The sequence below is a fragment of the Odocoileus virginianus genome, chromosome 9 (assembly GCF_023699985.2).
Source record: "Odocoileus virginianus isolate 20LAN1187 ecotype Illinois chromosome 9, Ovbor_1.2, whole genome shotgun sequence".
Lineage (NCBI taxonomy): Eukaryota > Metazoa > Chordata > Mammalia > Artiodactyla > Cervidae > Odocoileus > Odocoileus virginianus.
Genome location: NC_069682.1, coordinates 12,610,309 through 12,622,982, shown reverse-complemented (window position 1 = coordinate 12,622,982; position 12,674 = coordinate 12,610,309).

The following is a 12,674-nucleotide window of genomic DNA, read 5'->3' as shown; positions in this document are numbered from 1 at the left end:
ACTTTATTCTATTACTCTTCTAGTTCTTTAGTCCATCAGGAAATTTTCCCTTCTCTCTTTTGCCATATACATATTTCTAAAACATTTATTGAATTTAAAATTGCTGAGTGATTTTGACATTACCTTATATAAAAATAGCACATGTCATAGGTATGTTTATGAAATCTCCATTTTTTTTGTGCAGACTACATGTTAATGTTTGCATGAATAACTGTTTATTTCAGTTGTTCATTTTAATAATTCATTTTTATAATTAATAGGGTGTGTGATGTGTGAAAGTCGCTCAGTCGTGTCCAACTTTTTGTGACCCCATGGTCACATATATGCTATGGAATGTTATTCAGCCATGAGTAATCAGGATATTCTGCCATTGGAAACAACATGGATGGACCTTGAGGACCTTATGTTAATAACATTAATATGGCAAATAAGTCAGATGGGGGAAGACAAATAGTGCATAATCCTGCATATATATGAATCTTAAAAAGTTATACTCATGGAAACAAAGTAGAATGGTTATCACAAGTGTCTGAGTTGGGGGGTCGGGGGGAACTTGAAGATGTTGGTAATAGGGTGCAGACTTCCCATTGCAAGAGGAACAACAGTTCTAGGGATCTAATGTACAGCATGATGATAACAGTTAATAGTTTACTAAATACTTGGAAGTATTTGAGAGAGTAGATCTTAAATATTCTTACCACACAAAAGGTGGTAATTATGTGACATAATGGAGGTGTTAAATAAAGTTATGTTTGTGATCATTTTGCAATATATAAGTATATCTAATCATTACATTTTACACCTTAAACTTCTACAAGAGAGTATGTCAATTACATCTCAATAAAGCTGGGGAAAAGGAAAAAAAATACCCCCCCCCCCCCCCCCCCCTGCCAAAAGAACCATAAACCCAGCTTTCTGTGGGTTTCTTCCCTCAGTTTGGAAGAATGTGTACTTACTAACTGGATCTGAGATCTTACTCAAGATACAAGATATGTTTTTGTTCCCATACTGTATTCCTCAGTCTAGTTTATCAACAAGGAATGCCAGTTCAAAGCTCAAAACTTACTGGGCCTGGAGAATACCTTAGATCTATAGAATGTGTAGATTTAAACCAAAAACAAGTCAAAAAAGTCAATGCAAGAAATAAATTAAGGATAAATATACGTGTTTGAAGTACATAATAAAGAATTGTTAGTTGCATTTATACAGAATGTTTTTTGCATTATTTTGTTTAAGTATAATGTTAATTTGTCTTACTATATATTATTTTATTTAATAATTTATCCTTCTGTTATTTGTCAAAGAAATAGAATACTTCTGTCTACTTAGTGGGAAGGTTCTGGAAATTTGGAGTAGATGGTCCTGTCTGTTCACTTTTTTGCTTACTGATTTCCCCAACCCTTCCAAGCCCTTTCCTTTAGATCCAGTTTCTGTTGAAGTGTGTTGAAGTGTTCAGTCGCTCAGTTGTGGGTAGCCATTTCTTTCTCCAGGGAATCTTCCTGACACAGGGATGGAACCCAGCCTCCTGCATTGCAGGCGGATTCTTTACCATCTGAGGCAACAGGGAGGCCTTCCAGTTTCTATACTTGCTGCCTTATAGGATGGCCTTGACTTCTATTTCAGCAATGCTTGTGACTCCCTCATTTAAATCTATTTATTTTCCACTCTCTTCCTTTTTTTTTTTTTTTTTTTGGTAGAAATACACACTTCTGTAGGTGAAGTGGGATCCCCATATCAGACCCAGGAAGCTTTTACTACTAGTAGATTAAGATGCTGAATCAAATGCATGCTAGCCAAAAGACTCATGGTGTTCTAAGTGGAGTTTGCTATCCCGTGCTTTTAGAGCTTTCCTTAAGGAGATGATCTTGATGAAGAAGCAAAGTTTCTGTGAATCTGAGGGCTACCCTTGCCTTGGAAAGTAGTCAGATAATTACTAGGATAAATATCAAGGAAGCTGTGATATTTCCTGCAAAAGGAGTTGCTCTGTCAGCTTTTATGCTCATAACATCGTTGGCTACCAGATTTGGGATTAAAGGCTTACACAGTCTTTCAGGTTTGGAAAATTTCCTCAAGTAGTGGTTAGCTCTTTCTCATATCTGCATTTGTTGGGAATTAACAGGTCATGGTCTTCTGCTTCAGTTTCCTGTCTAACCTGCCTGCATCCACCCCAAATAACCATGACCAGATTTGGTAAATGGTTAAAGAATGCTTCTAAAAGGAGTTTTCAAAGTATCAGGTAAAAACATTTAAAAGCCAGCAGACTCTATAAAGAGGAATCTCAGTTCCTCTGACACCCCAGGGGATTCACAGCCCTGAAGAAATTTGTAAATGTAAAGCAGAAGTCCAAAGAGCATGTAGTGCAGAGACAGAAGCTGTCATTATCCCCACCCCAAACCTGAGTGATGAAGTCAAAGTTATGTGCCCTGATCCACACACAGAGCAAATGGTATTGCCAAGTAGAGAATGACAGAAAGCTATTCTATGATTTCATTACCTTATTTTTCTCAGGATTCCCTACCCTGAGTGTTTTGTAGAAAAAGTAGGAATGTGTTGAGAGAATGGGATGGTGATAAAAATCAGAACCTCAAGGGCTGTAATATTGGCTTTTGAATGTTGTTTTTCCCTCTACTTTCCCAATTCCACTTAAAAAAGAGGTCTCAGGAGGTGAGTGATCTCTGGCTCTGAGAAGAAATTAGTCAGACTTAGCTACTTTCTCCTCACACTGCACTAATTCTACAGAATTAGATAACAAAACAAGCTTAGCACTGACAGTCTGTAAGCAGCCTGAACTATTCAAGTGGAGGACCAAACAGACAAGTCCCAAGAGGGATTATTTCTTCTTTCATCCACAGGATGAGAAAGATTTATCACAATGTTGAAATAAAATGTTGGAAATGTTATTTCTTAAGAAGTCTATGGTGATCTTTGTCAATCTGACTTCTGTCTGCACAAGATTGCAGAATTTCTGTACAGAACTGACTATTAATAGACTAAACAAAGCTTTAAAAGGAATCCTTTAGTTTCACCTTCTTTTTAAAAAATACAGTTGCATTACTTGCCTACAAGAACTGAGCAAATAAACAACAGTTTCCTTCCACAGACTTCTTGCAAAGAGTTTCGATAGAGTTTAGCTTTCTAGTACGCCACTAATGAAAATTAACTCTTTGGGAATTCTTTAGAAAAAAGTAATCTTTTAGAGGTATTGCTGCATGTTAGGATTTGTTTATTTTGGTCTTAAATCTCTGTAAAACATCACTCTTGGAAAATGTCAGTGTATTGATCATCTTCCCAAAATGATACCATCCTCTTTTATTTGACCATTGTCTATGAGGGAATGAAAATTTATCTTATCTTAGGTGACATTCAGAAAAGAAGTCTAGAAAACTAGGAGAAAAAAAAAAATCCAAGAGCTATTTAAAGCAATGCTGCATGACCTTAATAAATCACTTATATCAGTTTTGCAACTGCATGAATATATATTGGTCCTAAAATTTTGGTTTAGTTAGTAAAATCCCTGAAATTAGATTGTTAAGAGTAGCTACTATATCATATTGCTGTACTAATTGGTAGATTTGGAAATCTTTATTTAAAAAACGATGACAATCACCAAACTAAAAAAAAAAAAAAATCTTGTCTGTGATTTTCTGATGCAGAGTTGGATTGGAGAAGCTTACTCAAGGGAAACAGTATCAAGAGAATTTATCAAGTGTCAAATCCCACCACTGTGGTCTAGTTTCATGTTGAAGTGAAGTGAAAGTTGCTTAGTCATGTCTGACTCTTTGAGACCCCATGGACTATACAGTCCTTGGGATTCTCCAGCCCAGAATACTAGAGTGTGAGTAGTCTTTCCCTTTTCCAGGGGATCTTCCCAACCCAGGGATCAAACCCAGGTCTCCTGCATTGCAGGCAGATTCTTGTTAGGTTTCATTTTAAGCTAACTGTAATAATAGTATTTCTTGGGAAAAAGCATTTTGAATTTCAAGTTGTATTTTCAGTAAAGAAATACATTTCCACACCTCTTTCATGTCCTCTTTCACTCGCTTGCTTCATTTCCCCTACTTCCTTCCTTAACATTCTCTTCTCCTTCCCTTCCTCTCTTGACTATCTATTGAGAATGAACTATGTGTTAGGCCCTATTATAACAGGCTCTGGGGGTACAGAAATAAGATAGACCACTTTTTCCTTGGGCTTCCCAGCTGACACTAGTGGTAAAGAACCTACCTGCCAATGCAGGAATTTCTTTACCTTCAAACTTATTTAACTCTCAACTGTACAATTCATCCTAAAACTGTCATCAAATGCCACTTCCCACACTTCCTTGGTGGGTGGCTCAGCTGGTAAAGAACCCACTTGCCAATGCAGAAGATGTGGGTTTGATCCCTGCCTTGGGAAGATCCCCTGGAAGAGGAAATGGCAACCCACCCCAGTATTCTTGCCTGGAGAATCCCATGGACAGAGAAGCCTGATGGGCTACAGTCCATGGGGTCACAAAGAGTTGGACACGACTGAAGTGACTTAGCATGCACACATGCACCTTTCCTTTAAAGAGATCCAGGGGCAAGCCAGGCAAATTACTATATAAGCAAGTAAGTAATAAATAAGTAAATAAATAACTGCAATACAAGGCAAGGAAGAAAGTGACAAAGAAAGATGCATAAAAAAGAGGAGGGAAACTCATGGTAGTGCTGTAAAACTTTACAAAGCAAGATAATGCCCTTTCTTAATTCAGATGAGCAGGGTTTTTGTTTGTGTGTGTGGCGGGGTGTTTGTTTGTCTGTTTAATATGGGGAGATAGGAAAATAACATTATGGGCAAGCAAGCAAGAGGCAACAAAGAGGTGATAATAACAGTAGAGGATGATGTCTTTGGGAAATGCAAATTTCTCTTATCATAGGAATTGGCATACTTGGTGAAGAGTGAGATAAGTTTCAGAGACAAATGAACAAGTTCAAGTAATTTGGGCTGCAAGGCTAAGATTTCTGGACTTGATCCTGTTGGTGAAAAGCATCAATGGAGTGATTTTTGCAGGAGTGGCAGTATCTAAAATGATGTGTGTGTGTGTGTGTGTGTGTGCGCGCGCGCGCGCGTGTGCATGCATGCACACATGCATGCCTGCATGCTCAGTCCTGTTAATTGCCTGCCAGCCTTCTCTGTCTGTGGAATTTTCCAGGCCAGAATCGTATAGTGGGTCGCCATTGCCTTCTCCAGGGATCTTCCCAGCCTAGGGATCAAACCCAGGTCTCCTGCATTGGCAGGTAGGTTCTTTGCCAGCTGAGCCACTGAAGTGTGGGAAATGGAATTTGATGACAGTATTAGGATGAGTTATACAGTTGGGGAGTTAGGTAAGTTTGAAGGCAAAGATGCCAGGTAGAAAACGTTTCAGAATTGCAGTTAAGAAATTATAGAAAGACCCTGGCAGTTGTCTTCTATGAAGACTGGTTGGTACTGTGACACTGAGAAGTAGTTACCAATCAGGAATCATGTCCTTGTCCTCCATTCTAACTTGGCGTGCTCAGGGGACAACGAAGCCTTTATTCAAGATATGAACCTCAGAGAAAGAGCAAAAACCACTTTGGGGTTCATTGAATTTTCTGTACTTTTAGAAGAATGTGATTGGTGCGTGCATGTTTTTGATTTGGGGGGGGGTGTGTATGTGTGTGTTGATTGCAGGAATTTTATTTTGCCCTGCATAATTTTTTCTCAGTTGTTTTAACTATGTCCAGCATAGCCTATAGCCTGATTTCTGTGCCTCTGTGTAACTGTTGTCATTTTGAAAGAGTGATATAAAAGGTGTTTAGTGTGCTTTATGTGACACTCAGCATTCTACTTAGTGCAAATAAATCTGTGATACCTCTGGGTGAAGACTTTAACATGAGTCAGCCTGAACTTATCCATAAATGGACAATGACATATTTTTCAGCAAGTTGTCACCTGTCTTCCATCTGCTTTCTCACTATCATCGAGCATAGCACCTCTGACTTTCAAGTGTTTTACAAATGGTACTCACTTATCTTCACACCCTTCCTGTGAAATACAATTGCAATGAGAAAAGCTGCTATATTTTGAGAGGCAGGTGAGGAGAAAGAAAAACTCAGACAGTTGTTTCTCTCTTCAGTAAGGATCAGGGTAGAGGATTATTGCAAGACTCTTGGTTACAGATTGAATTATTTGAGATCCTTGCCTGTCCACTTTATTTTAATGCCTTGAAGTCATTCCCTCCCTAATACGGTCCCTAAATCTTGAAATTGAAATCATCAATTTCATCAATTAAAAAAGTAACCCTTGTAGTTCATGGCAGAAGAAGGAAAAGTTCTAAATATCACAACAGTGTTGCTTTTGTTCTATATCCAACAAAGCAACAGAAGCTGTACTTTATTGAAACTATTGAGCAGCATCTCAAGACCTATTCTAAGAAATCAGCACTACTTTATGAAATAGGGTTTTAAGGAAAGCAGTAGTAAGATAAAATTTCTAAAATGATTAATTTTCAAATTACTGGAGACATACATAAATGGCCTGTGCTTTTTCCATTTCTCTCATCTCTGAAGAATCCGAGCTCTGATGGGCTCATCTGCCTTTGAGTCCAACAGTGTCTCATTCTTAATGTCCTTATTTCAACAATTTCTGCTGTTCAAAGTGCTGATTATCTCAGAGACAGGAGAATTTTCTCAGTTCTTGTACACTAGGGAAACACAGGCTAATTAAGCAGAGTTTAGATTTTCAGATGCTCATGTCACTTGATTGTACTGGCACACCGCAGTCATTATTTTAGGAGTGCCTTAAAAAAAAAAAAAGACATTGTGCTCCACATTAAAGCATTAAACCTCAGATATTCACTAAGAGTGACTCACTGAGCATCCCAAAGGCAGCTGGGAAGCTGTCCGATTGAATAAGACAGAAGACTGGGAAATTTGTCATCAGAAGCAATAGCTCCTGTAGCTGCATCGTTGAGCTCAAGCTGGCTTGGATGACTGGGCATGCTCAGTATCTTAAAGAAGCTCTTAATTTCAGTTCCATTGCTACCTCTTTGTGTGTAGCTTTGGGTTTCAATTAACCTCTTTGATACTCTGCTTCCTCCTATGCAAATATTAAATATTTGGGTCAGCAAATTGTTTCAACAAAAATATTCGTTTGCCAGGGCCTGTTTTAGCCGTGTGTGAAAAGAGAAAACTTCTGGTCTAGCTGACTTCTCGGCTACTCCTTTCTCTGCACATATGCCAGCCTCCTGATTTAGTATTGAGTGTGGTCAGTGTGCCTGCATGCAAATCGTTTCTTACAGATTGCACAAGGCCTGGGGGTTTAAGTTTTCACATATCATTTAGTTGTGAGCTGTAAAAACATTGATGAGGATTGTACTTATGAAATAAATTCTCCTCAAAACAGACCAGTTAGTAAGACCTTATTAATTAGGAGGTCAATTGCATCATTCTTTCTTGTCATAGGTGAGGGCTGAGGTGTTGACTTGTGACATGTTTATATATTAGTAAACATTTATTTAAACCCAGAGGTCCTTCTTCTCATCTCTCCTCGTCTTTCTTGCTATAGGGGTGTATTGCAGGGTTTGAACTAAACTGCTTTCCTCCCAACCAAGACCAAAAAATGAAAGAAACAGTTCACTGAATATTTAGTAAGCAGTTTGCTAGGGCTTCCCTGGTTGTTTAGATGGTAAAGAGTCTGCCTGTAATGCAGGAGACGTGAGTTGGATCCCTGGGTTGGGAAGATTCTCTGGAGAAAGGAATGGCAACCCACTCCAGTATTCTTGTTTGGAGAATTCCACAGACAGAGAAGCTTGGCAGGCTACAGTTCATGGGGTGGCAAAGAGTTAGACACAACCAACCTACTAACATTTTGCTATCGTCAAAAACATGAAAAAGTACTGTTTTAACTAGGACAGAAATACTGGAGGTACATAACTGTAATAAATAAGGAATTGAGACAAAGATCACGTAAGCTAAGTTGACCTGAATAACTAGATCTGACTCTGTGTCCTGAGAACTAGTGTGCCCAGGGCTCAGAAATCAGAAAGAACACGATATTTAGAAATAAACATACCACATACACATAAAGACCTTAGAGACCATTAGCAAGTCTGGTTCAGGTATTTTCTCAGGCAGTTTATAAATGTAAGATGTTAAGGTAACAAGTATTGATTGCTCTGCATTGCTGGGATTTGTGGAGGCCAGAAGAAAAGACAAGTGGAAGGTATGTTAGAAAAAAAAAAAAAATCAACAGAACTGGCCTTTAAAAAAAATCTGTTGAAATTTCTTTTTCCAACTATTAAAGCTATTTCTGCCTTTCTTTTAATAATGTTTAAAAAAAAAAGAAAAATAATGTTTAACAAATCAGTACTAGTCATACTTTGGGACTTCCTAAGTGGAACTGAACTGAAGTGGTGCTAGTGGTAAAGAATCCACCTGCTAATGCAAGAGCTGCAAGAGATGCAGGTTCAATCCCTGAATCGGAAGATCCCTGGAGAAGGGAACGGCAACCCACTCCAGTGTTCTTGCCTTGAAAATCTCACGGACAGAGGAGCCTGGTGGGTTACAGTCCATGGGGTCACAAGGAACCGGACACAGCTGAGTGAGCACATACATCACACCTTACTTCATCATATTTCCTTCATGGTCTCCCAAGTAGTTTTTACCACCTAAAAGTGGAGAATTAAAGACATGGTCTGTCCTATGGAATTAATTTGTCTTTAATTCTTAATTATCCTAGGCAAACTATTAAGGGCATAATTTACTATTCTCAAAGCAAACTTGCCATATGATTTTATCATATTGAAGAGTAAATAGACATCAAGTTTGCAGCATCCTTCCTCATTTTTTAGACTCTAATCAAAGATTCAAAAATTAAACTGGTTACAATAAAGACCATTAAACTTTCTAAATTACACTCAACTCTGCAAAGTAAACTGGTCCTGGGACTCATATATTTCTAGGGAAAATACAGGATGGTACAGTTATTGTAAAAAAACATTTTGACAGATTTTTATAAAATTAAACATACAGTTACTATAAGACCAAGCCCTCCTGCTCCTAGACATTTTCCCAATAGAAAAGAAAACTTTTGGTCATATAAAACACTCATTTACAAATGTTCATAACAGTTTTACTCAAAGTCACAAAAAACTGGAAACAATTAAGATAACCTTCAACTAGCAAATGGATAAACAAACTGTAATACGTGTGTAAAACAGAATTCTACTGAGTAATTAAAAAACAGTTGATTCATGTAAAGAAAGATATAATTAATCTTACATGCATGTTTTTCAGTGAAAGGAGGCAGAGATAATGGTCTGTATGGGAAACTATGGGATGGACAACAATAGGATGCATCAGTTGTTTCCAAGTTTTGGAGAGGAGGGGGCATTTACTTGAAAGAGATAGCACAAAAATGTTTATTGAATTGGTTAACTGTTCTGTATAACAGTCACGGTACTGGAAACACAATTCTATGTATTTGCTGAAACCAGTGGAACTATATACCACAAAGAGTGAATTTTATTGTATGTAAATGAAAAAAAAAGCAATCAGGATATGAAAAACCCAAAACAGAATACAAATTATACCAAGTGAACTAACTGTGCTGCAAATAAATAGCAACAATACAATGAAGGTGAACACGGAAGAAAAGACAAAAAGAAAGAACCTCTGGAAAATACTCTGATTGAGTAATGTAAGTCTAAAGTCAGGAAGCACTATAAACAATTCCCTATTCAAGTCAGAAATAGTTTCTTAATGAAGTATGAGTTAGCAACTCTAAAACTTTTACTGGGGACAGCAGTGTTCAGCAACTAAGTAAATTTACTGTAGAAATTAGAGCCAGAATTCTTGGCTGTTGGAAAAAGAAGTGAAATAAAATAAACAAAATATTTTATGTTAGAACACTTTATGTTAGATTTGAATTGGAGGCATCAGAATTAACTCACTGTTTTTAATAGATAGTAGATAGAGTTATAGACATGCATGCATCTACAAATGAATACAGATGTGTATGAGTTAGTAAATGCAGAGATATTTCCTAAGCTTTGTCAACAAAGAAGGCCTGGAAGCAATGACACCTCAGTAGCAATGAACATATCATGGTCTTGGATCTTGGTTTCTAAGTCCTATTTGCCAATAAATAAACCAGAAGCAGTGGTATATTTCAGATCTAGGTCAGGAAAAAATGGCAGATGAGCCTGGAGTATCCTGTGATGGAAAACTGTATCATATTAAAAAAGAAAAGGGGAAACAGAGGGACACAGGAGCCAAACTGAAAGAGCTCCCAGTGCCCCAGACTGGAGCACTTTGGGACCCAAAATAGTAGGAATAATAGGATTACAACCCATAAATAGAATAAATATAATTCCATACTGAAATAAATAAATGGGGAATAAGAGGAATGTCACCTCTTTCTTATGAAAGATTCCAACCAATCATGCAGGAATAGAGAAATAGAAAATCACTATTGGAATGCCAGCATAATAACTATTTCAGGTCAGATCCACTAATGGAATAAAAATTAGTGATCAAAAGTTTGAGGAGAGACAGGATACTTGCATAGTCTTAAATCATTTGTGTTTTACAATGGGAAAAACATAGTGATTTTTTCAATGGAGTGACTCAGCCAAAGACACCTTGATAAGATGATCATTGTTAACTTCACCACTAGTATAACATATCGACGTCATGTACATCCAAATAAGATGTGCTGAGCAGAGCACACCATTTCTGTGAAATTCTTGTTAAAAATAAATATGCAGCCTCAACAGAATAATTAAGTGACATGGTGTTTTCAAGTGTTAGAATAGTATCTGGCACTCAGTAACCCTGATAAAGATGTAAAATGGAATGAGTGAGAAAAGAGACAAGCAAATAGAGTCTTAGAAACTGAAAATTAGTTTTGGGTAGATAGCACACATACAGGCATGGCTTTAAAGCACTTTACCAAGTAATATACAAACAAGAGCAAATTAGCTTTGGCATAAAGAATAAATGCCTGAAATGCTGAGGGAGCGAGTGATCTGAGTCAAGTGGCATTAATCAGGGAATGCTAAAGATAGACTTTTTTTTCAATAAATATTTTGTATTTGAAAAGTCTATCCTCAAGGGCACTTCATCATTTTTAATAAAGACAAATTATATCCCATTTGTGAATAGTTAGTACATTTCACTACCAACATCAAGTGCAAGTAACTGCTTCACGTGACAGCGTATTTGAACCAGCAGCCTTTGTAAGTTGTATAACTTTGGCAGTTGTATACACCCACCCCAGTTGCAATTATCACCTCTTTTGGTAACTTAACCTCAATTCCTGATTTTCTCCCAACACATAGTGCAGCATTTCTACCTAGAGAACCTGCCAAATGCCATAGCTCTACAGATTTAAAATTAAGATTCCTCCTATTTTCCTTAAAATCATCTTTCTTTCCACTTTAATTTTTTTTTTAATTACTAGATGTATAACATCACAGGGACTTCCTTGGTGGCTCAGTGGTACAGAATCTGCCTGCCAATACAGGAGACGTGGGTTCAATCCCTGGGTTGGAAAAGACCCCCTGCAGAAGGAAATGACAACCTATTCCAGTATTCTTGCCTGGAAAATCCCTTGGACAGAGGAGCCTGGTGGGTTACAGTCCATAGGGTTGCCAAGAGTCAGACATGACTTAGTGAGTAAACAACATCAATATAACATCACAATCATTTTGGAAACATTTCCTAAGGAACTCAATTGAGGAATAATTTTTAATAGTTCTGCATTTACTGTGTGTTGTGCTCAGTCATGTCTGACTCTTTGTGACCCCATGGACTGTAGCCTGCCAGACTCCTCTGTCTGTGGGATTTTCCAAGAATACTGGAGTGGGTTGCCATTTCTTTCTCCAGTGGATCTTCCCGACCCAGGGATCCAGTCAGAGTCTCTTGCATCTCCTGCATTGGCAGGCAGATTCTTTACCACTGAGCCACCTTCACTAGTTGATGAAAAAAAAAAATACATATATATATATATTTATATATATATATATTTATATATATATATGGAACACTGACTAGTGACAGGCATTTGGCTAAATACTAGGGATTCAGCAGGGAGCAAGACATTGTCTGGACACAAGGAAGTACATTGTAGATGGATGCTTACTAAACATATGATCCTTTTCTCACATTGACCAGCTCATTTGCTTCCAGGTAGGGCCATGAGACTAGTCCCGGGCAGTGGACTCTTGAGTAGAAATGATGCCTGTGCCATCTTGAGCTGAGACAGTGAAGATCCCTTATGTGCCTCTTCATGTGTCATGGTGACTGAGAAAGTTACGTTTTCAATGGATTCTGATCTATTGATTTGTCTAAAGGAGGTTCGCTTTGTGGATTCCAGAGGATTTTCTACAGAAACAATTGTGTTGTTGGTGAATAAACATAGTTCCTTCCTGGATATTTATATTGCTTCATTGCCCTAGTTAAAACCTCCAGGAATAAAAATAAAACCTTTGCTTAATAGAAATGGTGAAAGCAAGCATAGTTACATTATTCCCCATCTTAAAGGCCTTTAAAAATTAAGTTTAATTTTAGTCGAAGGTTTTTTCATTGTGGTCCTTTATCAGGTTGAAAAAAAATTCCCTTTAATTTTTATGTGCAGAGGATTTCTTCAAACTCTATCAGAAAAGATATTAGATCTTTCTGTGTCTCTGTTTC